This window comes from Oncorhynchus masou, chromosome 10 (genome assembly GCF_036934945.1).
Source record: "Oncorhynchus masou masou isolate Uvic2021 chromosome 10, UVic_Omas_1.1, whole genome shotgun sequence".
NCBI lineage: Eukaryota > Metazoa > Chordata > Actinopteri > Salmoniformes > Salmonidae > Oncorhynchus > Oncorhynchus masou.
Window position 1 is genome coordinate 41,581,371 of NC_088221.1, and position 24,439 is coordinate 41,605,809.

Sequence of the window (24,439 nt, forward strand, 5' to 3'; positions counted from 1 at the left end):
AGAGACTACTCTAATACAGTGGCTGTGAGAAGAGACTACTCTAATACAGTTTGTGATGATGAACAGACTACTCTAATACAGCTGCTGTGAGAAGAGACTACTCTAATACAGTGGCTGTGAGAAGAGACTACTCTAATACAGCTGCTGTGAGAAGAGACTACTCTAATACAGTGGCTGTGAGAAGAGACTACTAATAGTGGCTGTGAGAAGAGACTACTCTAATACAGCTGCTGTGAGAAGAGACTACTCTAATACAGTGGCTGTGAGAAGAGACTACTCTAATACAGCTGCTGTGAGAAGAGACTACTCTAATACAGTGGCTGTGAGAAGAGACTACTCTAATACAGTGGCTGTGAGAAGAGACTACTCTAATACAGTGGCTGTGAGAAGAGACTACTAATAGTGGCTGTGAGAAGAGACTACTCTAATACAGCTGCTGTGAGAAGAGACTACTCTAGTGGCTGTGAGAAGAGACTACTCTAATTCAGTGGCTGTGAGAAGAGACTACTCTAATACAGTGGCTGTGAGAAGAGACTACTCTAATACAGTGGCTGTGAGAAGAGACTACTCTAATACAGTGGCTGTGAGAAGAGACTACTCTAATACAGCTGCTGTGAGAAGAGACTACTCTAATACAGTGGCTGTGAGAAGAGACTACTCTAATACAGTGGCTGTGAGAAGAGACTACTCTAATACAGTGGCTGTGAGAAGAGACTACTCTAATACAGTGGCTGTGAGAAGAGACTACTCTAATACAGCTGGCTGTGAGAAGAGACTACTGAATACAGTGGCTGTGAGAAGAGACTACTCTAATACAGTGGCTGTGAGAAGAGACTACTCTAATACAGTGGCTGTGAGAAGAGACTACTCTAATAGTGGCAGAAGAGACTACTCTAACACACTGGCTGTGAGAAGAGACTACTCTAATACAGTGGCTGTGAGAAGAGACTACTCTAATACAGTGGCTGTGAGAAGAGACTACTCTAATACAGTGGCTGTGAGATCTAATACAGTGGCTGTGAGAAGAGACTACTCTAATACAGCTGGCTGTGAGAAGAGACTACTCTAATACAGTGGCTGTGAGAAGAGACTACTCTAATACAGTGGCTGTGAGAAGAGACTACTCTAATTCAGTGGCTGTGAGAAGAGACTACTCTAATACAGTGGCTGTGAGAAGAGACTACTGATACAGTGGCTGTGAGAAGAGACTACTCTAATACAGTGGCTGTGAGAAGAGACTACTCTAAAGAGACTACAATACAGTGGCTGTGAGAAGAGACTACTCTAATACAGTGGCTGTGAGAAGAGACTACTCTAATACAGTGGCTGTGAGAAGAGACTACTCTAATACAGTGGCTGTGAGAAGAGACTACTCTAATACAGTGGCTGTGAGAAGAGACTACTCTAATACAGTGGCTGTGAGAAGAGACTACTCTAATTCAGTGGCTGTGAGAAGAGACTACTCTAATACAGTGGCTGTGAGAAGAGACTACTCTAATACAGTGGCTGTGAGAAGAGACTACTCTAATACAGTGGCTGTGAGAAGAGACTACTCTAATACAGTGGCTGTGAGAAGAGACTACTCTAATACAGTGGCTGTGAGAAGAGACTACTCTAATACAGTGGCTGTGAGAGACTACTGAGAAGAGACTACTCTAATACAGTGGCTGTGAGAAGAGACTACTCTAATACAGTGGCTGTGAGAAGAGACTACTCTAAAGAGACAGTGGCTGTGAGAAGAGACTACTCTAATACAGTGGCTGTGAGAAGAGACTACTCTAATACAGTGCTGTGAGAAGAGACTACTCTAATACAGTGGCTGTGAGAAGAGACTACTCTAATTCAGTGGCTGTGAGAAGAGACTACTAATAGTGGCTGTGAGAAGAGACTACTCTAATACAGCTGCTGTGAGAAGAGACTACTCTAATACAGTGGCTGTGAGAAGAGACTACTCTAATACAGCTGCTGTGAGAAGAGACTACTCTAATACAGTGGCTGTGAGAAGAGACTACTCTAATACAGTGGCTGTGAGAATAGACTACTCTAATACAGTGGCTGTGAGAAGAGACTACACTAATACAGTGGCTGTGAGAAGAGACTACTCTAATAGTGGCTGTGAGAAGAGACTACTCTAATACAGTGGCTGTGAGAAGAGACTACTCTAATACAGTGGCTGTGAGAAGAGACTACTCTAATACAGTGGCTGTGAGAAGAGACTACTCTAATACAGTGGCTGTGAGAAGAGACTACTCTAATACAGTGGCTGTGAGAAGAGACTACTCTAATACAGAGAAGAGACTACTCTAATACAGTGGCTGTGAGAAGAGACTACTCTAATACAGTGGCTGTGAGAAGAGACTACTCTAATACAGTGGCTGTGAGAAGAGACTACTCTAATACAGTGGCTGTGAGAAGAGACTACTCTAATACAGTGGCTGTGAGAAGAGACTACTCTAGTGGCTGTGAAGAGACTACTCTAATACAGTGGCTGTGAGAAGAGACTACTCTAATACAGTGGCTGTGAGAAGAGACTACTCTAATACAGTGGCTGTGAGAAGAGACTACTCTAATACAGTGGCTGTGAGAAGAGACTACTCTAATACAGTGGCTGTGAGAAGAGACTACTCTAATACAGTGGCTGTGAGAAGAACTACTCTAATACAGTGGCTGTGAGAAGAGACTACTCTAATACAGTGGCTGTGAGAAGAGACTACTCTAATACAGTGGCTGTGAGAAGAGACTACTCTAATTCAGTGGCTGTGAGAAGAGACTACTCTAATACAGTGGCTGTGAGAAGAGACTACTCTAATACAGTGGCTGTGAGAAGAGACTACTCAGTGCTGTGAATACAGTGGCTGTGAGAAGAGACTACTCTAATACAGTGGCTGTGAGAAGAGACTACTCTAATTCAGTGGCTGTGAGAACTACTCTAATTCAGAGACTACTCTAATACAGTGGCTGTGAGAAGAGACTACTCTAATACAGTGGCTGTGAGAAGAGACTACTCTAATACAGTGGCTGTGAGAAGAGACTACTGATACAGTGGCTGTGAGAAGAGACTACTCTAATACAGTGGCTGTGAGAAGAGACTACTCTAATACAGTGGCTGTGAGAAGAGACTACTGACAGTGGCTGTGAGAAGAGACTACTCTAATACAGTGGCTGTGAGAAGAGACTACTCTAATAGTGGCTGTGAGAAGAGACTACTCTAATACAGTGGCTGTGAGAAGAGACTACTGATACAGTGGCTGTGAGAAGAGACTACTCTAATACAGTGGCTGTGAGAAGAGACTACTCTAATACAGTGGCTGTGAGAAGAGACTACTCTAATACAGCTGCTGTGAGAAGAGACTACTCTAATACAGTGGCTGTGAGAAGAGACTACTCTAATACAGTGGCTGTGAGAAGAGACTACTCTAATACAGTGTGAGAAGAGACTGGCTGTGAAAGAGACTACTCTAATACAGTGGCTGTGAGAAGAGACTACTCTAATACAGTGGCTGTGAGAAGAGACTACTCTAATACAGTGGCTGTGAGAAGAGACTACTCTAATTCAGTGGCTGTGAGAAGAGACTACTCTAATACAGCTGGCTGTGAATACAGTGGCTGTGAGAAGAGACTACTCTAATACAGTGGCTGTGAGAAGAGACTACTCTAATACAGTACTACTCTAATACAGTGGCTGTGAGAAGAGACTACTCTAGTGGCTGTGAGAAGAGACTACTCTAATACAGTGGCTGTGAGAAGTGGCTGTGACTACTGGCTAATACAGTGGCTGTGAGAAGAGACTACTCTAATACAGTGGCTGTGAGAAGAGACTACTCTAATACAGTGGCTGTGAGAAGAGACTACTCTAATACAGTGGCTGTGAGAAGAGACTACTCTAATACAGTGGCTGTGAGAAGAGACTACTCTAATACAGTGGCTGTGAGAAGAGACTACTCTAATACAGTGGCTGTGAGAAGAGACTACTCTAATACAGTGGCTGTGAGAAGAGACTACTCTAATACAGTGGCTGTGAGAAGAGACTACTCTAATACAGTGGCTGTGAGAAGAGACTACTCTAATACAGTGGCTGTGAGAAGAGACTACTCTAATTCAGTGGCTGTGAGAAGAGACTACTCTAATTCAGTGGCTGTGAGAAGAGATACTAATACAGCTGCTGTGAACTGTGAGAAGAGACACTCTAATTCAGTGGCTGTGAGAAGAGACTACTCTAATTCAGTGGCTGTGAGAAGAGACTACTCTAATACAGTGGCTGTGAGAAGAGACTACTAATAGTGGCTGTGAGAAGAGACTACTCTAATACAGTGGCTGTGAGAAGAGACTACTCTAATACAGTGGCTGTGAGAAGAGACTACTCTAATACAGTGGCTGTGAGAAGAGACTACTCTAATACAGTGGCTGTGAGAAGAGACTACTCTAATACAGTGGCTGTGAGAAGAGACTACTCTAATACAGTGGCTGTGAGAAGAGACTCTACTGATACAGTGGCTGTGAGAATAGACTACTCTAATACAGTGGCTGTGAGAAGAGACTACTCTAATACAGTGGCTGTGAGAAGAGACTACTCTAATACAGTGGCTGTGAGAAGAGACTACTGATACAGTGGCTGTGAGAATACTACTCTAATACAGTGGCTGTGAGAAGAGACTACTCTCTAATACAGTGGCTTTGAGAAGAGACTACTCTAATACAGTGGCTGTGAGAATAGACTACTCTAATACAGTGGCTGTGAGAAGAGACTACTCTAATACAGCTGCTGTGAGAATAGACTACTCTAATACAGTGGCTGTGAGAAGAGACTACTCTAATACAGTGGCTGTGAGAAGAGACTGTGAGAAGAGACTACTCTAATTCAGTGGCTGTGAGAAGAGACTACTCTAATACAGTGGCTGTGAGAAGAGACTACTCTAATACAGTGGCTGTGAGAAGAGAGAAGAGACTACTCTAATACAGCTGCTGTGAGAAGAGACTACTCTAATACAGTGGCTGTGAGAAGAGACTACTCTAATACAGTGGCTGTGAGAAGAGACTACTGGCTAATCTAATACAGCTCAGTGGCTGTGAGAAGAGACTACTCTAATACAGTGGTGTGGCTGTGAGAAGAGACTACTCTAATACAGTGGCTGTGAGAAGAGACTACTCTAATACAGTGTGAGAAGAGACTGTGAGAAGAGACTACTCTAATACAGTGGCTGTGAGAAGAGACTACTCTAATACAGTGGCTGTGAGAAGGAGACTACTGTACAGGGGCTGTGAGAAGAGACTACTCTAATACAGTGGCTGTGAGAAGAGACTATACAGTGGCTGTGAAAGAGACTACTCTATACAGTGGCTGTGAGAAGAGACTACTCTAATACAGTGGTGAGAAGAGACTACTCTAATACAGTGGCTGTGAGAAGAGACTACTCTAATACAGTGGCTGTGAGAATAGACTACTCTAATACAGTGGCTGTGAGAAGAGACTACTGATACAGTGGCTGTGAGAAGACTACTCTACTGGCTGTGACAAAAACTCTAATACAGTGGCTGTGAGAAGAGACTACTCTAATACAGTGCTGTGAGAAGAGACTACTCTAATACAGTGGCTGTGAGAATAGACTACTCTAATACAGTGCTGTGAGAAGAGACTACTCTAATACAGTGGCTGTGAGAAGAGACTACTCTAATACAGTGGCTGTGAGAAGAGACTACTGATACAGTGGCTGTGAGAAGAGACAACTCTAATACAGTGGCTGTGAGAAGAGACTACTCTAATACAGTGGCTGTGAGAAGAGACTACTCTATACAGTGGCTGTGAGAATAGACTACTCTAATACAGGGGCTGTGAGAAGAGACTACTCTAATTCAGTGGCTGTGAGAAGAGACTACTCTAATACAGTGGCTGTGAGAAGAGACTACTGATACAGTGGCTGTGATACTCTAATACAGTGGCTGTGAAATAGACTACTCTAATACAGTGGCTGTGAGAAGTGGCTGTGAGACTACTCTAATACAGCTGTGAGAATAGACTACTCTAATACAGTGGCTGTGAGAAGAGACTACTCTAATACAGCTGCTACTCTAATACAGTGAGAAAGAGACTACTCTAATACAGTGGCTGTGAGAATAGACTACTCTAATTCAGTGGCTGTGAGAAGAGACTCTCTAATTCAGTGGCAGAAGAGACTGCTGCTGTGAGAAGAGACTACTCTAATACAGTGGCTGTGAGAAGAGACTACTCTAATACAGTGGCTGTGAGAAGAGACTACTCTAATACACTGGCTGTGAGAAGAGAAGAGACTACTCTAATACAGTGGCTGTGAGAAGAGACTACTCTAATACAGTGGCTGTGAGAATAGACTACTCTAATACAGGGCTGTGAGAAGAGACTACTCTAATACAGCTGTGGCTGTGAGAAGAGACTACTCTAATACAGTGGCTGTGAGAAGAGACTACTCTAATACAGCTGCTGTGAGAAGAGACTACTCTAATACAGTGGCTGTGAGAAGAGACTACTCTAATACAGTGGCTGTGAGAAGAGACTACTCTAATACAGTGGCTGTGAGAAGAGACTACTCTAATACAGTGGCTGTGAGAAGAGACTACTCTAATACAGTGGCTGTGAGAAGAGAGACTACTCTAATACAGTGGCTGTGAGAAGAGACTACTCTAATACAGTGGCTGTGAGAAGAGACTACTCTAATACAGTGGCTGTGAAAGAATACAGAAAGAGACTACTGATACAGTGGCTGTGAGAAGAGACTACTCTAATACAGTGGCTGTGAGAAGAGACTACTGATACAGTGGCTGTGAGAAGAGACTACTCTAATACAGTGGCTGTGAGAAGAGACTACTCTAATACAGTGGCTGTGAGAAGAGACTACTCTAATACAGTGGCTGTGAGAAGAGACTACAGTGGCTGTGAGAAGAGACTACTGATACAGTGGCTGTGAGAACTACTCTAATACAGTTTTTGTGAAAGAGCTACTCTAATACAGTGGCTGTGAGAATAGACTACTCTAATACAGTGGCTGTGAGAAGAGACTACTCTAATACAGTGGCTGTGAGAAGAGACTACTCTAATACAGTGGCTGTGAGAAGAGACTACTCTAATACAGTGGCTGTGAGAAGAGACTACTCTAATACAGTGCTGGTGAGAAGAGACTACTCTAATTCAGTGGCTGTGAGAAGAGACAGTGGCTGTGAGAAGAGACTACTCTAATACAGTGCTGTGAGAAGAGACTACTCTAATACAGTGGCTGTGAGAAGAGACTACTCTAATACAGTGGCTGTGAAGAAGAGACTACTCTAATACAGTGGCTGTGAAAGAGACAACTGGCTGTGAATCTAATACAGTGGCTGTGAAAGAGACTACTCTAATACAGTGGCTGTGAAGAACTACTGATACAGTGGCTGTGAGAATAGACTACTCTAATACAGGGGCTGTGAGAAGAGACTAAATTCAGTGGCTGTGAGAAGAGACTACTCTAATACAGTGGCTGTGAGAATAGACTACTGATACAGTGGCTGTGAGAATAGACTACTCTAATACAGTGGCTGTGAGAATAGACTACTCTAATACAGTGGCTGTGAGAAGAGACTACTCTAATACAGCTGCTGTGAGAATACTACTCTAATACAGTGGCTGTGAGAAGAGACTACTCTAATTCAGTGGCTGTGAGAAGAGACAACTCTAATTCAGTGGACAGAAGAGACTACTCTAATACAGCTGCTGTGAGAAGAGACTACTCTAATACAGTGGCTGTGAGAAAGAGACTACTCTAATACAGTGGCTGTGAAAGAGACTACTCTAATACAGTGGCTGTGAGAAGAGACTACTCTAATACAGTGGCTGTGAGAAGACTACTCTAATTCAGTGGCTGTGAGAAGAGACTACTCTAATACAGCTGTTGTGAGAAGAGACTACTCTAATACAGTGGCTGTGAGAAGAACTACTCTAATACAGAGAGACTACTCTAATACAGTGGCTGTGAGAAGAGACTACTCTAATACAGTGGCTGTGAGAAGAGACTACTCTAATACAGTGGCTGTGAGAAGAGACTACTCTAATACAGTGGCTGTGAGAAGAGACTACTCTAATACAGTGGCTGTGAGAAGAGACTACTCTAATACAGTGGCTGTGAGAAGAGACTACTCTAATACAGTGGCTGTGAGAAGAGACTACTCTAAGTGGCTGTGAGAAGAGACTACTGATACAGTGGCTGTGAAAGACTACTCTAATACAGTGGCTGTGAGAAGAGACTACTGATACAGTGGCTGTGAGAAGAGACTACTCTAATACAGTGGCTGTGAGAAGAGACTACTCTAATACAGTGGCTGTGAAAGACTACTCTAATACAGTGGCTGGGAAAGAGACTACTCTAATACAGTGGCTGTGAGAAGAGACTACTGATACAGTGGCTGTGAGAAGAGACTACTCTGGCTGTGAAAGAGACTACTCTAATACAGTGGCTGTGAGAAGAGACTACTCTAATACAGTGGCTGTGAGAAGAGACTCTAATTCTGGCTGTGAAAGAGACTACTGATACAGTGGCTGTGAAGAGACACAGTGGCTGTGAGAATAGACTACTCTAATACAGTGGCTGTGAGAAGAGACTACTCTAATACAGTGGCTGTGAGAAGAGACTACTCTAATTCAGCTGGCTGTGAGAAGAGACTACTCTAATACAGTGGCTGTGAGAAGAGACTACTCTAATACAGCTGCTGTGAGAATAGACTACTCTAATTCAGTGGCTGTGAGAAGAGACTACTCTAATACAGTGGCTGTGAGAAGAGACTACTCTAATACAGTGGCTGTGAGAAGAGACTACTCTAATACAGTGGCTGTGAGAAAGAGACTACTCTAATACTCTAGTGGCTGTGAGAAGAGACTACTCTAATACAGTGGCTGTGAGAATAGACTACTCTAATACAGTGGCTGTGAGAAGAGACTACTCTAATTCAGTGGCTGTGAGAAGAGACTACTCTAATTCAGTGGCTGTGAGAAGAGACTACTCTAATACAGTGGCTGTGAGAAGAGACTACTCTAATACAGTGGCTGTGAGAAGAGACTACTCTAATACAGTGGCTGTGAGAAGAGACTACTCTAATACAGTGGCTGTGAGAAGAGACTACTCTAATACAGTGGCTGTGAGAAGAGACTACTCTAATACAGTGGCTGTGAGTGGCTGTGAAAGAGACTACTCTAATACAGTGGCTGTGAGAAGAGACTACTCTAATACAGTGGCTGTGAGAAGAGACTACTCTAATACAGTGGCTGTGAGAAGAGACTACTCAGTGGCTGTGAAAGAGACTACTGATACAGTGGCTGTGAGAAGAGACTACTCTAATACAGTGGCTGTGAGTGAGAAGAGACTACTCTAATACAGTGGCTGTGAGAAGAGACTCTAATACTGGCTGTGAATACTGAATACAGTGGCTGTGAGAAGTGGCTGTGAAGTGGCTGTGACTACTCTAATACAGTGGCTGTGAGAAGAGACTACTCTAATACAGTGGCTGTGAGAAGAGACTACTCTAATACAGTGGCTGTGAGAAGAGACTACTCTAATACAGTGGCTGTGAGAAGAGACTACTCTAATACAGTGGCTGTGAGAAGAGACTACTGATACAGTGGCTGTGAGAACTACTCTAATACAGTGGCTGTGAGACTACTCTAATACAGTGGCTGTGAGAAGAGACTACTCTAATACAGTGGAGAAGAGACTACTGTGGCTGTGAAGAGACTACTCTAATACAGCTGCTGTGAGAAGAGACTACTCTAATACAGTGGCTGTGAGAAGAGACTACTCTAATACAGTGGCTGTGAGAAGAGACTACTCTAATTCAGTGGCTGTGAAAGAGACAACTCTAATTCAGTGGATGTGAGAAGAGACTACTCTAATACAGCTGCTGTGAGAAGAGACTACTCTAATACAGTGGCTGTGAGAAGAGACTACTCTAATACAGCTGCTGTGAGAAGAGACTACTCTAATACAGTGGCTGTGAGAAGAGACTACTCTAATACAGTGGCTGTGAGAAGAGACTACTCTAATTCAGTGGCTGTGAGAAGAGACTACTCTAATACAGCTGTTGTGAGAAGAGACTACTCTAATACAGTGGCTGTGAAAGAGAGACTACTCTAATACAGCTGCTGTGAGAAGAGACTACTCTAATACAGTGGCTGTGAGCTGTGGCTGTGAGAAGAGACTACTCTAATACAGTGGCTGTGAGAAGAGACTACTCTAATACAGTGGCTGTGAGAAGAGACTACTCTAATACAGTGGCTGTGAAAGAGACTACTCTAATACAGTGGCTGTGAGAAGAGACTACTCTAATACAGTGGCTGTGAGAATAGACTACTCTAATACAGTGGCTGTGAGAAGAGACTACTCTAATACAGTGGCTGTGAGAAGAGACTACTGATACAGTGGCTGTGAGAAGAGACTACTCTAATACAGCTGCTGTGAGAAGAGACTACTGATACAGTGGCTGTGAGAAGAGACTACTCTAATACAGTGGCTGTGAGAAGAGACTACTCTAATACAGTGGCTGTGAGAAGAGACTACTATAATACAGTGGCTGTGAGAAGAGACTACTCTAATACAGTGGCTGTGAGAAGAGACTACTGATACAGTGGCTGTGAGAAGAGACTACTCTAATACAGTGGCTGTGAGAAGAGACTACTCTAATACAGTGGCTGTGAAGAGACTACTCTAATACAGCTGGCTGTGAGACTACTCTAATACAGTGGCTGTGAGAAGAGACTACTCTAATACAGCTGCTGTGAGAAGAGACTACTCTAATACAGTGGCTGTGAGAATAGACTACTCTAATTCAGTGGCTGTGAGAAGAGACTACTCTAATACAGCTGCTGTGAGAAGAGACTACTCTAATACAGTGGCTGTGAGAAGAGACTACTGGCTGTGAGATACTCTAATACAGTGGCTGTGAGAAGAGACTACTCTAATTCAGTGGCTGTGAGAAGAGACTACTCTAATACAGTGGCTGTGAGAATAGACTACTCTAATACAGTGCTGTGAGAAGAGACTACTCTAATACAGTGGCTGTGAGAAGAGACTACTCTAATACAGTGGCTGTGAGAAGAGACTACTGAATACAGTGGCTGTGAGAAGAGACAAATACTGGCTGTGAGAAGAGACTACAGTGGCTGTGAGAAGAGACTACTCTAATACAGTGGCTGTGAGAAGAGACTACTGATACAGTGGCTGTGAGAATAGACTACTCTAATACAGTGGCTGTGAGAAGAGACTACTCTAATTCAGTGGCTGTGAGAAGAGACTACTCTAATACAGTGGCTGTGAGAAGAGACTACTCTAATACTGATACAGTGGCTGTGAGAAGAGACTACTCTAATACAGTGGCTGTGAGAATAGACTACTCTAATACAGTGGCTGTGAGAAGAGACTACTCTAATACAGCTGCTGTGAGAATAGACTACTCTAATACAGTGGCTGTGAGAATAGACTACTCTAATTCAGTGGCTGTGAGAAGAGACAACTCTAATACAGTGGCTGTGAGAAGAGACTACTCTAATACAGCTGCTGTGAGAAGAGACTACTCTAATACAGTGGCTGTGAGAATAGACTACTCTAATACAGCTGCTGTGAGAAGAGACTACTCTAATACAGTGGCTGTGAGAAGAGACTACTCTAATACAGTGGCTGTGAGAAGAGACTACTCTAATTCAGTGGCTGTGAGAAGAGACTACTCTAATACAGCTGGCTGTGAGAAGAGACTACTCTAATACAGTGGCTGTGAGAAGAGACTACTCTAATACAGTGCTGTGAGAAGAGACTACTCTAATACAGTGGCTGTGAGAAGAGACTACTCTAATACAGTGGCTGTGAGAAGAGACTACTCTAATACAGTGGCTGTGAGAAGAGACTACTCTAATACAGTGGCTGTGAGAACTACTCTAATACAGTGGCTGTGAGAAGAGACTACTCTAATACAGTGGCTGTGAGAAGAGACTACTCTAATACAGTGGCTGTGAGAAGAGACTACTCTAATACAGTGGCTGTGAGAAGAGACTACTCTAATACAGTGGCTGTGAGAAGAGACTACTCTAATACAGTGGCTGTGAGAAGAGACTACTCTAATACAGTGGCTGTGAGAAGAGACTACTCTAATACAGTGGCTGTGAGAAGAGACTACTCTAATACAGTGGCTGTGAGAAGAGACTACTCTAATACAGTAATACAATACAGTGGCTGTGAGAAGAGACTACTCTAATACAGCTGGCTGTGAGAAGAGACTACTCTAATACAGTGGCTGTGAGAAGAGACTACTCTAATACAGTGGCTGTGAGAAGAGACTACTCTAATACAGTGGCTGTGAGAAGAGACTACTCTAATACAGTGGCTGTGAGAAGAGACTACTCTAATACAGTGGGCTGTGAGAAGAGACTACTCTAATACAGTGGCTGTGAGAAGAGACTACTCTAATACAGTGGCTGTGAGTGGCTGTGGCTGTGAGAAGAGACTACTCTAATACAGTGGCTGTGAGAAGAGACTACTCTAATACAGTGGCTGTGAGAAGAGACTACTCTAATACAGTGGCTGTGAGAAGAGACTACTCTAATACAGTGGTGGCTGTGAGAAGAGACTACTCTAATACAGTGGAGAAGAGACTGTGGCTGTGAGAAGAGACTACTCTAATACAGTGGCTGTGAGAAGAGACTACTCTAATACAGTGGCTGTGAGAAGAGACTACTCTAATACAGTGGCTGTGAGAAGAGACTACTCTAATACAGCTGGCTGTGAGAAGAGACTACTCTAATACAGTGGCTGTGAGAAGAGACTACTCTAATACAGTGGCTGTGAGAAGAGACTACTCTAATACAGTGGCTGTACTCTAATACAGTGGCTGTGAGAAGAGACTACTCTAATACAGTGGCTGTGAGAAGAGACTACTCTAATTCAGTGGCTGTGAGAAGAGACTACTCTAATACAGTGGCTGTGAGAAGAGACTACTCTAATACAGTGGCTGTGAGAAGAGACTACTCTAATACAGTGGCTGTGAGAAGAGACTACTCTAATACAGTGGCTGTGAGAAGAGACTACTCTAATACAGTGGCTGTGAGAAGAGACTACTCTAATACAGTGGCTGTGAGAAGAGACTACTGATACAGTGGCTGTGAGAAGAGACTACTCTAATACAGTGGCTGTGAGAAGAGACTACTCTAATACAGTGGCTGTGAGAAGAGACTACTCTAATACAGTGGCTGTGAGAAGAGACTACTCTAATACAGTGGCTGTGAGAAGAGACTACTCTAATACAGTGGCTGTGAGAAGAGACTACTCTAATACAGTGGCTGTGAGAAGAGACTACTCTAATACAGTGGCTGTGAGAAGAGACTACTCTAATACAGTGGCTGTGAGAAGAGACTACTCTAATACAGTGGCTGTGAGAAGAGACTACTCTAATACAGTGGCTGTGAGAAGAGACTACTCTAATACAGTGGCTGTGAGAAGAGACTACTCTAATACAGTGGCTGTGAGAAGAGACTACTCTAATACAGTGGCTGTGAGAAGAGACTACTCTAATACAGTGGCTGTGAGAAGAGACTACTCTAATACAGTGGCTGTGAGAAGAGACTACTGGCTGTGAATACAGTGGCTGTGAGAAGAGACTACTCTAATACAGTGGCTGTGAGAAGAGACTACTCTAATACAGTGGCTGTGAGAAGAGACTACTCTAATACAGTGGCTGTGAGAAGAGACTACTCTAATACAGTGGCTGTGAGAAGAGACTACTCTAATACAGTGGCTGTGAGAAGAGACTACTCTAATACAGTGGCTGTGAGAAGAGACTACTCTAATACAGTGGCTGTGAGAAGAGACTACTCTAATACAGTGGCTGTGAGAAGAGACTACTCTAATACAGTGGCTGTGAGAAGAGACTACTCTAATACAGTGGCTGTGAGAAGAGACTACTCTAATACAGTGGCTGTGAGAAGAGACTACTCTAATACAGTGGCTGTGAGAAGAGACTACTCTAATACAGTGGCTGTGAGAAGAGACTACTCTAATACAGTGGCTGTGAGAAGAGACTACTCTAATACAGTGGCTGTGAGAAGAGACTACTCTAATACAGTGGCTGTGAGAAGAGACTACTGAGAAGAGACTAATACAGTGGCTGTGAGAAGAGACTACTCTAATACAGTGGCTGTGAGAAGAGACTACTCTAATACAGTGGCTGTGAGAAGAGACTACTGATACAGTGGCTGTGAGAAGAGACTACTCTAATACAGTGGCTGTGAGAAGAGACTACTCTAATACAGTGGCTGTGAGAAGAGACTACTCTAATACAGCTGCTGTGAGAAGAGACTACTCTAATACAGTGGCTGTGAGAAGAGACTACTCTAATACAGTGGCTGTGAGAAGAGACTACTCTAATACAGTGGCTGTGAGAAGAGACTACTCTAATACAGTGGCTGTGAGAAGAGACTACTCTAATACAGTGGCTGTGAGAAGAGACTACTCTAATACAGTGGCTGTGAGAAGAGACTACTCTAATACAGTGGCTGTGAGAAGAGACTACTCTAATACAGTGGCTGTGAGAAGAGACTACTCTAATACAGTGGCTGTGAGAAGAGACTACTCTAATACAGTGGCTGTGAGAAGAGACTACTCTAATACAGTGGCTGTGAGAAGAGACTACTCTAATACAGTGGCTGTGAGAAGAGACTACTCTAATACAGTGGCTGTGAGAAGAGACTACTCTAATACAGTGGCTGTGAGAAGAGACTACTCTAATACAGTGGCTGTGAGAAGAGACTACTCTAATACAGTGGCTGTGAGAAGAGACTACTCTAATACAGTGGCTGTGAGAAGAGACTACTCTATACAGTGGCTGTGAGAAGAGACTACTCTAATACAGTGGCTGTGAGAAGAGACTACTGGCTAATACAGTGGCTGTGAGAAGAGACTACTCTAATACAGTGGCTGTGAGAAGAGACTACTCTAATACAGTGGCTGTGAGAAGAGACTACTCTAATACAGTGGCTGTGAGAAGAGACTACTCTAATACAGTGGCTGTGAGAAGAGACTACTCTAATACAGTGGCTGTGAGAAGAGACTACTCTAATACAGTGGCTGTGAGAAGAGACTACTCTAATACAGTGGCTGTGAGAAGAGACTACTCTAATACAGTGGCTGTGAGAAGAGACTACTCTAATACAGTGGCTGTGAGAAGAGACTACTCTAATACAGTGGCTGTGAGAAGAGACTACTCTAATACAGTGGCTGTGAGAAGAGACTACTCTAATACAGTGGCTGTGAGAAGAGACTACTCTAATACAGTGGCTGTGAGAAGAGACTACTCTAATACAGTGGCTGTGAGAAGAGACTACTCTAATACAGTGGCTGTGAGAAGAGACTACTCTAATACAGTGGCTGTGAGAAGAGACTACTCTAATACAGTGGCTGTGAGAAGAGACTACTCTAATACAGTGGCTGTGAGAAGAGACTACTCTAATACAGTGGCTGTGAGAAGAGACTACTCAGTGGCTGTGAGAAGAGACTACAGTGGCTGTGAGAAGAGACTACTCTAATACAGTGGCTGTGAGAAGAGACTACTCTGTGAGAATAGACTACTCTAATACAGTGGCTACTACTCTAATTCAGTGGCTGTGAGAAGAGACTACTCTAATACAGTGGCTGTGAGAAGAGACTACTCTAATACAGTGGCTGTGAGAAGAGACTACTCTAATACAGTGGCTGTGAGAAGAGACTACTCTAATACAGTGGCTGTGAGAAGAGACTACTCTAATACAGTGGCTGTGAGAAGAGACTACTCTAATACAGTGGCTGTGAGAAGAGACTACTCTAATACAGTGGCTGTGAGAAGAGACTACTCTAATACAGTGGCTGTGAGAAGAGACTACTCTAATACAGTGGCTGTGAGAAGAGACTACTCTAATACAGTGGCTGTGAGAAGAGACTACTCTAATACAGTGGCTGTGAGAAGAGACTACTCTAATACAGTGGCTGTGAGAAGAGACTACTCTAATACAGTGGCTGTGAGAAGAGACTACTCTAATACAGTGGCTGTGAGAAGAGACTACTCTAATACAGTGGCTGTGAGAAGTGGCTGTGAGAAGAGACTACTCTAATACAGTGGCTGTGAGAAGAGACTACTCTAAGTGGCTGTGACAGTGGCTGTGAGAAGAGACTACTCTAATACAGTGGCTGTGAGAAGAGACTACTAATACAGTGGCTGTGAGAAGAGACTACTCTAATACAGTGGCTGTGAGAAGAGACTACTCTAATACAGTGGCTGTGAGAAGAGACTACTCTAATACAGTGGCTGTGAGAAGAGACTACTCTAATACAGTGGCTGTGAGAAGAGACTACTCTAATACAGTGGCTTGAGAAGAGACTACTCTAATACAGTGAAAGAGACTACTGATACAGTGGCTGTGAGAAGAGACTACTCTAATACAGTGGCTGTGAGAAGAGACTACTCTAATACAGTGGCTGTGAGAAGAGACTACTCTAATACAGTGGCTGTGAGAAGAGAATACTCTAATACAGTGGCTGTGAAAGAGACTACAGTGGCTGTGAGAAGAGACTACTCTAATACAGTGGCTGTGAGAAGAGACTACTCTAATACAGTGGCTGTGAGAATAGACTACTCTAATACAGTGGCTGTGAGAAGAGACTACTCTAATACAGTGGCTGTGAGAAGAGACTACTCTAATACAGTTTGTGATGATGAACAGACCACTCTAGTACAGTGGCTGTGAGAAGAGACTATTCTAATACAGTGGCTGTGAGAAGAGACTACTCTAATTCAGTGGCTGTGAGAAGAGACTACTAATAGTGGCTGTGAGAAGAGACTACTCTAATTCAGTGGCTGTGAGAAGAGACTACTCTAATATCAGAGATGTCAGATCAACAATTAATTCTCCCTGGCGCGGGACTACTGAATAAAAAGAGTGGGAGGAAATATGCTCTACGAAATCATATTCAGCGTGTTATTGATAAGAGGAGTTATGTCACAAAGCAGGGCACGAGTACAGTGTATGTTTGCTTATGCTCAGTTTGCTTTGTTATATGATAATGGTAGATTTGTCTTTCTGCTGACACAGTGCTTTGAATTACGGTGATGGTAGATTTGTTTTCCTGCTGACACAGTGCATTGTTTTACGGTGACGTTAGATTTGTCTACCTGCGGCCACAGTGCATTGTTTTACGGTGACGTTAGATTTGTTTTCCTGCTGACACAGTGCATTGTTTTACGGTGACGTTAGATTTGTCTACCTGCGGCCACAGTGCATTGTTTTACGGTGACGTTAGATTTGTTTTCCTGCTGACACAGTGCATTGTTTTACGGTGACGTTAGATTTGTCTACCTGCGGCCACAGTGCATTGTTTTACGGTGACGTTAGATTTGTTTTCCTGCTGACACAGTGCATTGTTGTACGGTGACGTTAGATTTGTCTACCTGCGGGGACAGTGGCATACCTTGAGTTTCTATCATGTCACCTGATTAAAGGGGTTAAGAACAGCATTGAAGTGTCCTATAAAGTCTCCTTTTGGGTCGTACAGTAAGGATTACATATCGGCCACAATATCAATGGCTTTAGTGGGAAACATTGTTTAAACATCTACCCTGTGGGTCTTACAGTAAAGGGGTTCCGAGGACAAAAGGAGCATTTGTTTTGATGAGGAACCAAAGAATAATTGAACACATTTTTTTTTAAAGAAATATAAATTAATATTAGTTCTTAAAAGAAGAACGAGACAACGTCCAACAAACTTCCTAGTCTCGTATTCAGTCAGCAACGTGAGACAGACGGAAAGGGAGGTCTCCTCAAGCTCAATAACCGACATCACTGTTGCCACCTGTAGATGCCAGTTCCTTCCGCCACAACACACCTACCTGAGCAACACGCCTGAAACCCTGTGGTAGAACCACTATCATGCTGTCTCAATGAACTCTACCCCAGTATGGTTTTAGCCCTTAAAATTGAGTCAGACCTTTACACCAATAGAGGAGTTAATGGTAGGTGATCCTGTAGTACTGGGGACTCATTTGGAATCTATGGAATGAGAACTTATCATCAGCAGGTGGCAAACACACACACATTATTTGCAGGGTTGTTTGATGACTGAACATCATGGTGGGCTGAAGTGTGGTTCAATTAACTCTCTCTGAAGCAGGGGTCCCCCCAACCTTTTCTTGCATGAGAGCTGCTTTGTTTTTTAAATGAATCATGTCATGAGCTACAATTCTTTTTGCTAGACATTAAATAGGCACATTCTTCTCTTCTCCACAGCAACTCTTCACCGCAGCTCTTTCTCGGGTCCTTAGTGTACTAGAGAAAGTAGTGCAGTATGTTTTATGTCAATATGGTAAAATAATGGTTAATAAACAACTCTAAGTGGGGGCCCTATAAATTCTGTGATTTTTTTCTTCCACCAAATTCTGTGATATTTTCCGAAATTCTTTTTGTTTTTCACTCTTAAAATTAAAATTGTTCATAGAGAAACAATGAAATTGTCCATGTCAATGCTGAAATCACATTTTTTGGTGGGTCTGGAAGAACTAACACATTTAAGATTTTTGAGTGTAATTTGTCTTTAATTGTGCGTCTCACCATTTCATTGTGCATCTAGTGCATGTGGAATGTGCTGTCTAATGTGCCAGTCTTTCATGGCAACGTTTGCAAATAACAAATAATAGACAGAAATAATATACTTACTAATGATATACACTACTGGTCAAAATTTTCACAACACCTACTCATTCTAGGGTTTTTCTTTATTTTTACTATTTTCTACATTGTAGAATAATAGTGAAGACAACATTACTATGAAAAGCATATGGAATCATGTAGTAACCACTCCTTCAAGACTGTTGGAATGGCATTCCAGGTGAAGCAGGTTGAGAGAATGCCAAGAGTGTGAAAAGCTGTCATAAAGGCAAAGGGTGGCTACTTTGAAGAATCTCAAATATAAAATATATTTTGATTTGTTTAACACATTTTTGGTTAATACATGATCCCATATGTGATATTTCATAGTTTTGAGTGTACTTCTGTCAGGTAAGCCTACCTTGCAGTTCAAATTTAATTGATACGATTTGGGGTAAAGTATTTCTTTTCAAACCACAAGACGGTTATCATATCAAATGGCTACACAAAGAGTGATAGACAAACGCGCGGACCACACAGACAGACAGGGAAAAATATTGCTGGAAATTAATTGGCAGATATTGTGTTAGGTTTGGCTTTTTAAGCCAATAGTGGCTAACCAGGGGTGGGATTATGTCAATGTTGTGTTGATTACATAGTAGCTGGGAGCTTGCTGTGTCTGATACTTGTGAGATTTGTTAATGACAGTTTGTGGTGGAACATGTGAAAATTGCATGAACTTTCAGAATTGTTTGGAGGCTACTCACATGTGGGTTGCAAGCTACTGGTAGCCTACGATTCACCTGTTAGAGACCCCTGGTCTAAAGCCTGCTGTCGCTGATAAATAGTTTGTGCTGACAGAGCAAGGGTGTTTCTCATTATGCATACTACCGTGCTCCGAGGGTCGGAGTATGAGTCCAAATCAAAATATACGAAACGGAGCATGGAGGGCACTTCTTGAATAAGTACTCCATTTGCACGTGTTTTGAAGCATGTATCGATGTAAGCTTCAAAGGAAAGTATGCAAAGAAATGACACAACCACTTTAAAAATTATGCCCATTTTCTTGAAATTAATGGTGGCCATTATTTGAGCTGAAGCGTGAGAAAATACACCCTACCCTTTGAATTGAAATGTTGCCTATTCACATCTAATATGTTGCTTGACTACAATATTGTATCTTGTTACGTTAACAAATACTTGTGTTCATTTTGGCATGGTTACCTGCCTACAATTATTACAGTAGTGTGTGTAGGTTGCAAGCCAATAGTAAGTCAATAGAGCTAACTGGCTAGGTACTACTGTTAGCTAGCCAAACAGCCACAAATAATTGTTAGCTAGCTACCAACGAAGAATTGAAATCTACATTGGATAACATTGGTTTTAGGTCATTTTTTGACAGTTATACTATCTAGTTAGCTACATTATTACGATTCACATATAACTAGCAAATAGTTATGGAGTGTTTATCCTGTTTTGTCTCTATCAACATTGGCTAGAAAAAGAAAGGTTCAGTAAATGGGTAACTGGCTAGCTCGTTAGCCACAAAGAATTGTTAGCTAGCTACCTAAGAAGAATTTACATCTACTGTAATGCAGTAGGGGGAGGTAATACAGTAGGGGGAGGTAATACAGTAGGGGGAGGTAATACAGTAGGGGAGGTAATACAGTAGGTGGAGTAGGAGGTAATACAGTAGGGGGAGTGGGAGGTAATACAGTAGGGGGAGTGGGAGGTAATACAGTAGGTGGAATGGGAGGTAATACAGTAGGGGGAGTGGGAGGTAATACAGTAGGGGGAGTGGGAGGTAATACAGTGGTTGGAGTGGGAGGTAATACAGTAGAGGGAGAGCGAGGTAATACAGTAGGGGGAGTGGGAGGTAATACAGTAGGGTGAGTGGGAGGTAATACAGTAGAGGGAGAGCGAGGTAATACAGTAGGGGGAGGTAATAAAGTAGGGGGAGTGGGAGGTAATACAGTAGGGTGGAGTGGGAGGTAATACAGTAGGGGAGGGGGGTAGTAGGGGGAAGGTAATACAGTAGGGGGAGAGCGAGGTAATACAGTAGGGGGAGGTAATAAAGTAGGGGGAGTGCGAGGTAATACAGTAGGGGGAGTGGGAGGTAATACAGTAGGTGGAGTGGGGGTAGGGTAAATACTGTAGGGGGAGTGGAAGGTAATACAGTAGGGGGAGAGCGAGGTAATACAGTAGGGGGAGGTAATAAAGTAGGGGGAGTGCAAGGTAATACAGTAGGGGGAGTGGAAGGTAATACAGTAGGGGGAGAGGTAATACAGTAGGTAATACAGTAGGGGGAGGTAATAAAGTAGGGGGAGTGCGAGGTAATACAGTAGGGGGAGTGGGAGGTAATACAGTAGGGGGAATACAGTAGGTGAGGTAATACAGTAAGGGGAGTGGGAGGTAATACAGTAGGGGGAGTGGGAGGTAATAGTGGGAGGTAATACAGTAGGGGGAGGGGGGTAATACAGTGGGGGAGGTAATACAGTAGGGGGAGTGGGAGGTAATACAGTAGGGGGAGGTAATACAGGAGGGGAGGTAATACAGTAGGGGGAGTGGGAGGTAATACAGTAGGGGGAGTGGGAGGTAATACAGTAGGGGGAGTGTGAGGTAATACAGTAGGGGGAGTGGGAGGTAATACAGTAGGGGGAGTGGGAGGTAATACAGTAGGGGGAGAGCGAGGTAATACAGTAAGGGGAGTGCGAGGTAATACAGTAGGTAGAGTGGGAGGTAATACAGTAGGGGGAGTGGGAGGTAATACAGTAGGGGGAGTGGGATGTAATACAGTAGGGGGAGTCGGAGGTAATACAGTAGGGGGAGTGGGAGATAATACAGTAGGGGGAGTGGGAGGTAATACAGTAGGGGGAGTGTGAGGTAATACAGTAAGGGGAGTGTGAGGTAATACAGTAGGGGGAGTGGGAGGTAATACAGTAGGGGGAGTGGGAGGTAAATACAGTAGGGGGAGTGGAAGGTAATACAGTAGGGGGAGTGGGAGGTAATACAGTAGATGGAGAGCGAGGTAATACAGTAGGGGGAGGTAATACAGTAAGGGGAGGTAATACAGTAGGGGGAGTGGGAGGTAATACAGTAGGGGGAGAGCGAGGTAATACAGTAGAGGGAGAGCGAGGTAAAACAGTAGGGGGAGGTAATAAAGTAGGGGGAGTGCGAGGTAATACAGTAGGTGGAGTGGGAGGTAATACAGTAAGGGGAGTGCGAGGTAATACAGTAGGTGGAGTGGGAAGTAATACAGTAGGGGGAGTGGGAGGTAATACAGTAGGGGGAGTGGGAGGTAATACAGTAGGGGGAGTGGGAGGTAATACAGTAGGGGGAGTGGGAGGTAATACAGTAGGGGGAGTGTGAGGTAATACAGTAGGGGGAGGTAATACACTAGGGGGTGTGTGAGGTAATACAGTAGGGGGAGGTAATACAGTAGAGGGAGTGCGAGGTAATACAGTAGAGGGAGAGCGAGGTAAATCAGTAGGTGGAAGTAATACAGTGGAGGGAGTGTGAGTGCTTCTTAAAAGTAATGTTTTATACATTCTCCACACTCTCATCCTCACAAGAACGTACTCAAGAGAACGCCCTCGGAGAATGCTCTTGGAGCATGAGAGTGTGGAGCACAGTAGTATGCATATTGAGAAACACCCCAGGTATCAGTGCAATATCATTGTGTACTGGCTGCTAGCACAGCAAACATGGATGAAAATCTAATTTAGATGACAAACATGTACTTTGGTCACCTTTATAAATATTGATAGCATTATTACCAAAGCTCTTGATTAAATAAACAACGATTTGGACACTAAATTCGTTTTTTAGAATGCACACCAATCCAATACAATCTCATAAAGGCTGCGGCCCTATGATGACATCACCAGACACAGGTCTCTGTAACCAAATAGTTTTAATCTCAATGAAAATAATCTGTAGGGAAATTAAAATGGAAATCTCGACACACACACTCACCCCATCCGATGAGGGTGAAGCCCCACAGGTACTTGGTGTCTGAGAGGAAGGCCATGAAGATGAGGCTGTGGAGGTACAGACCCTCTACCAGGATCCAGTAGTAATTAGTGGCCAGGAAGTAGATGAACAGCAACACTGTCACTTTACACCCAATCTGGAGAGAGAGAGAGCGAGAGAGAGTGAAAGAGAGAGAGAGAGAGAGAGAGAGAGAGAGAGAGAGAAGGGAGAAATGGGGAGGGGAGAGGAGAGAGAGGGGGAAGGGAGAGAAATCAAAAACAAGTGAAGAAAAAATATTGATTAGTAGGAAAAAAAGACAATATAGAACCTCGTTAAAGCTTTGGAATTGCCCCAAGGTGTCAGTCTTTCACAATCATCCTTCCCCCCAAAAAATGATTTATTCTCACAGCAGGTATTTAATCAAAGTCCCTGTTCAAGTCCGCGTCTTTCTAAAGAGGTAAGTGGTTCTGGTTCCAGGGAGGCCCATGCTATCTCAGATGTTGAGAGACAAGCGGGAGGGAGATAGCAGATGCTTTTCATAACTGATGACAAGTAATTATGGTGACGCAACACTCCCATTTCCAGCCTGAGGTCTGTTAAGTGCCAAAGGAAGTTTGAGTCTAAATGGAAATAACAGCATCCAAGAAACACATGTAGACACTTCCATCACAGTTTGAGACAACGACTTACAATGTGATATTTCTCTAAATGGCTTCCCTGCCAGCCCACATTTAGTCATGCCAAGCCATTAGAAAAGAAAGAGCCACATTAGTATTGCTCATTGCCAAGCTTTGACTGAGTTTCTTTCTACACTACTGGCTTTAGGGATCTGATTTGTATTTAACCGTCCAGAATTTGAACTACAGGCTACTCCCCTTCGATAATGAACTCTGCATCCCTTTGTGATGCTGAACCAAGATCCTTGTTTACCAACTTTACACTGTGAAGTGTAAACTTTACACAGTGTATCTTCAAACTGAGATAAAAAAAATGCAGTGTAAACTTGCGATGACTGTGGCTGATAACCTTATTGGCTACTTACAACACAACAGAGAGCATTGACGTGATGCGAACCTTATGTCTTAGTGATACTTTTAACTCTCATATTAAAAGGAGCTGCTTTGACCAATTAGATGGTATTATCCATACGCATTAGGAGACTGATGAAACAATTTGCCTTCTGTATACGTTTACACATCAGCATGGGTGTGTATTCGATGTCTTTGAGTAGATCAAATGTGCCAGGGGATTCACAGATGACTTGACAAGCACAAGTCATATTGATCTTAACTCCATGCTGTAAGATGCCCTCGGGGTGTTTTAATCAGCCTATTAGCTAAACTTGAGTAGATCAACACTACAGCAGCTCAAAGAACAGGAGACTCCATACTGTGTTCAGAAATAAATAATTATGTCTCTGCCTGGCCGGTTCCCCTCTCTCCACTGGGATTCTCTGCCTCTAACCCTATTACAGGGGCTGAGTCACTAGGAGGGGTGCGTCACTTGAGTGGGCTGAGTCACCGACGTGATCTTCCTGTCTGGGTTGGCGCCTCCCCCTTGGGTTGTGCCGTGGCAGAGATCTTTGTGGGCTATACTCGGCCTTGTCTCAGGTTGGTAAGTTGGTGGTTGAAGATATCCCTCCAGTGGTGTGGGGGCTGTGCTTTGGCAAAGTGGGAGCGGTTATATCCTGCCTGTTTGACCCTGTCCGGGGGTATTATCGGATGGGGCCACAGTGTCTCCTGACCCCTCCTGTCTCAGCCTCCAGTATTTATGCTGCAGTAGTTTATGTGTCAGGGGGCTAGGGTCAGTCTGTTATATCTG

At 43.4% G+C, this 24,439-nt stretch overlaps 1 pseudogene; it reads right to left on the minus strand.

Moving 5' to 3' along the window:
* LOC135546864 (parathyroid hormone 2 receptor-like) overlaps positions 1 to 24,439 on the minus strand; it is an 87,117-nt pseudogene that overhangs the window by 32,358 nt on the left and 30,320 nt on the right.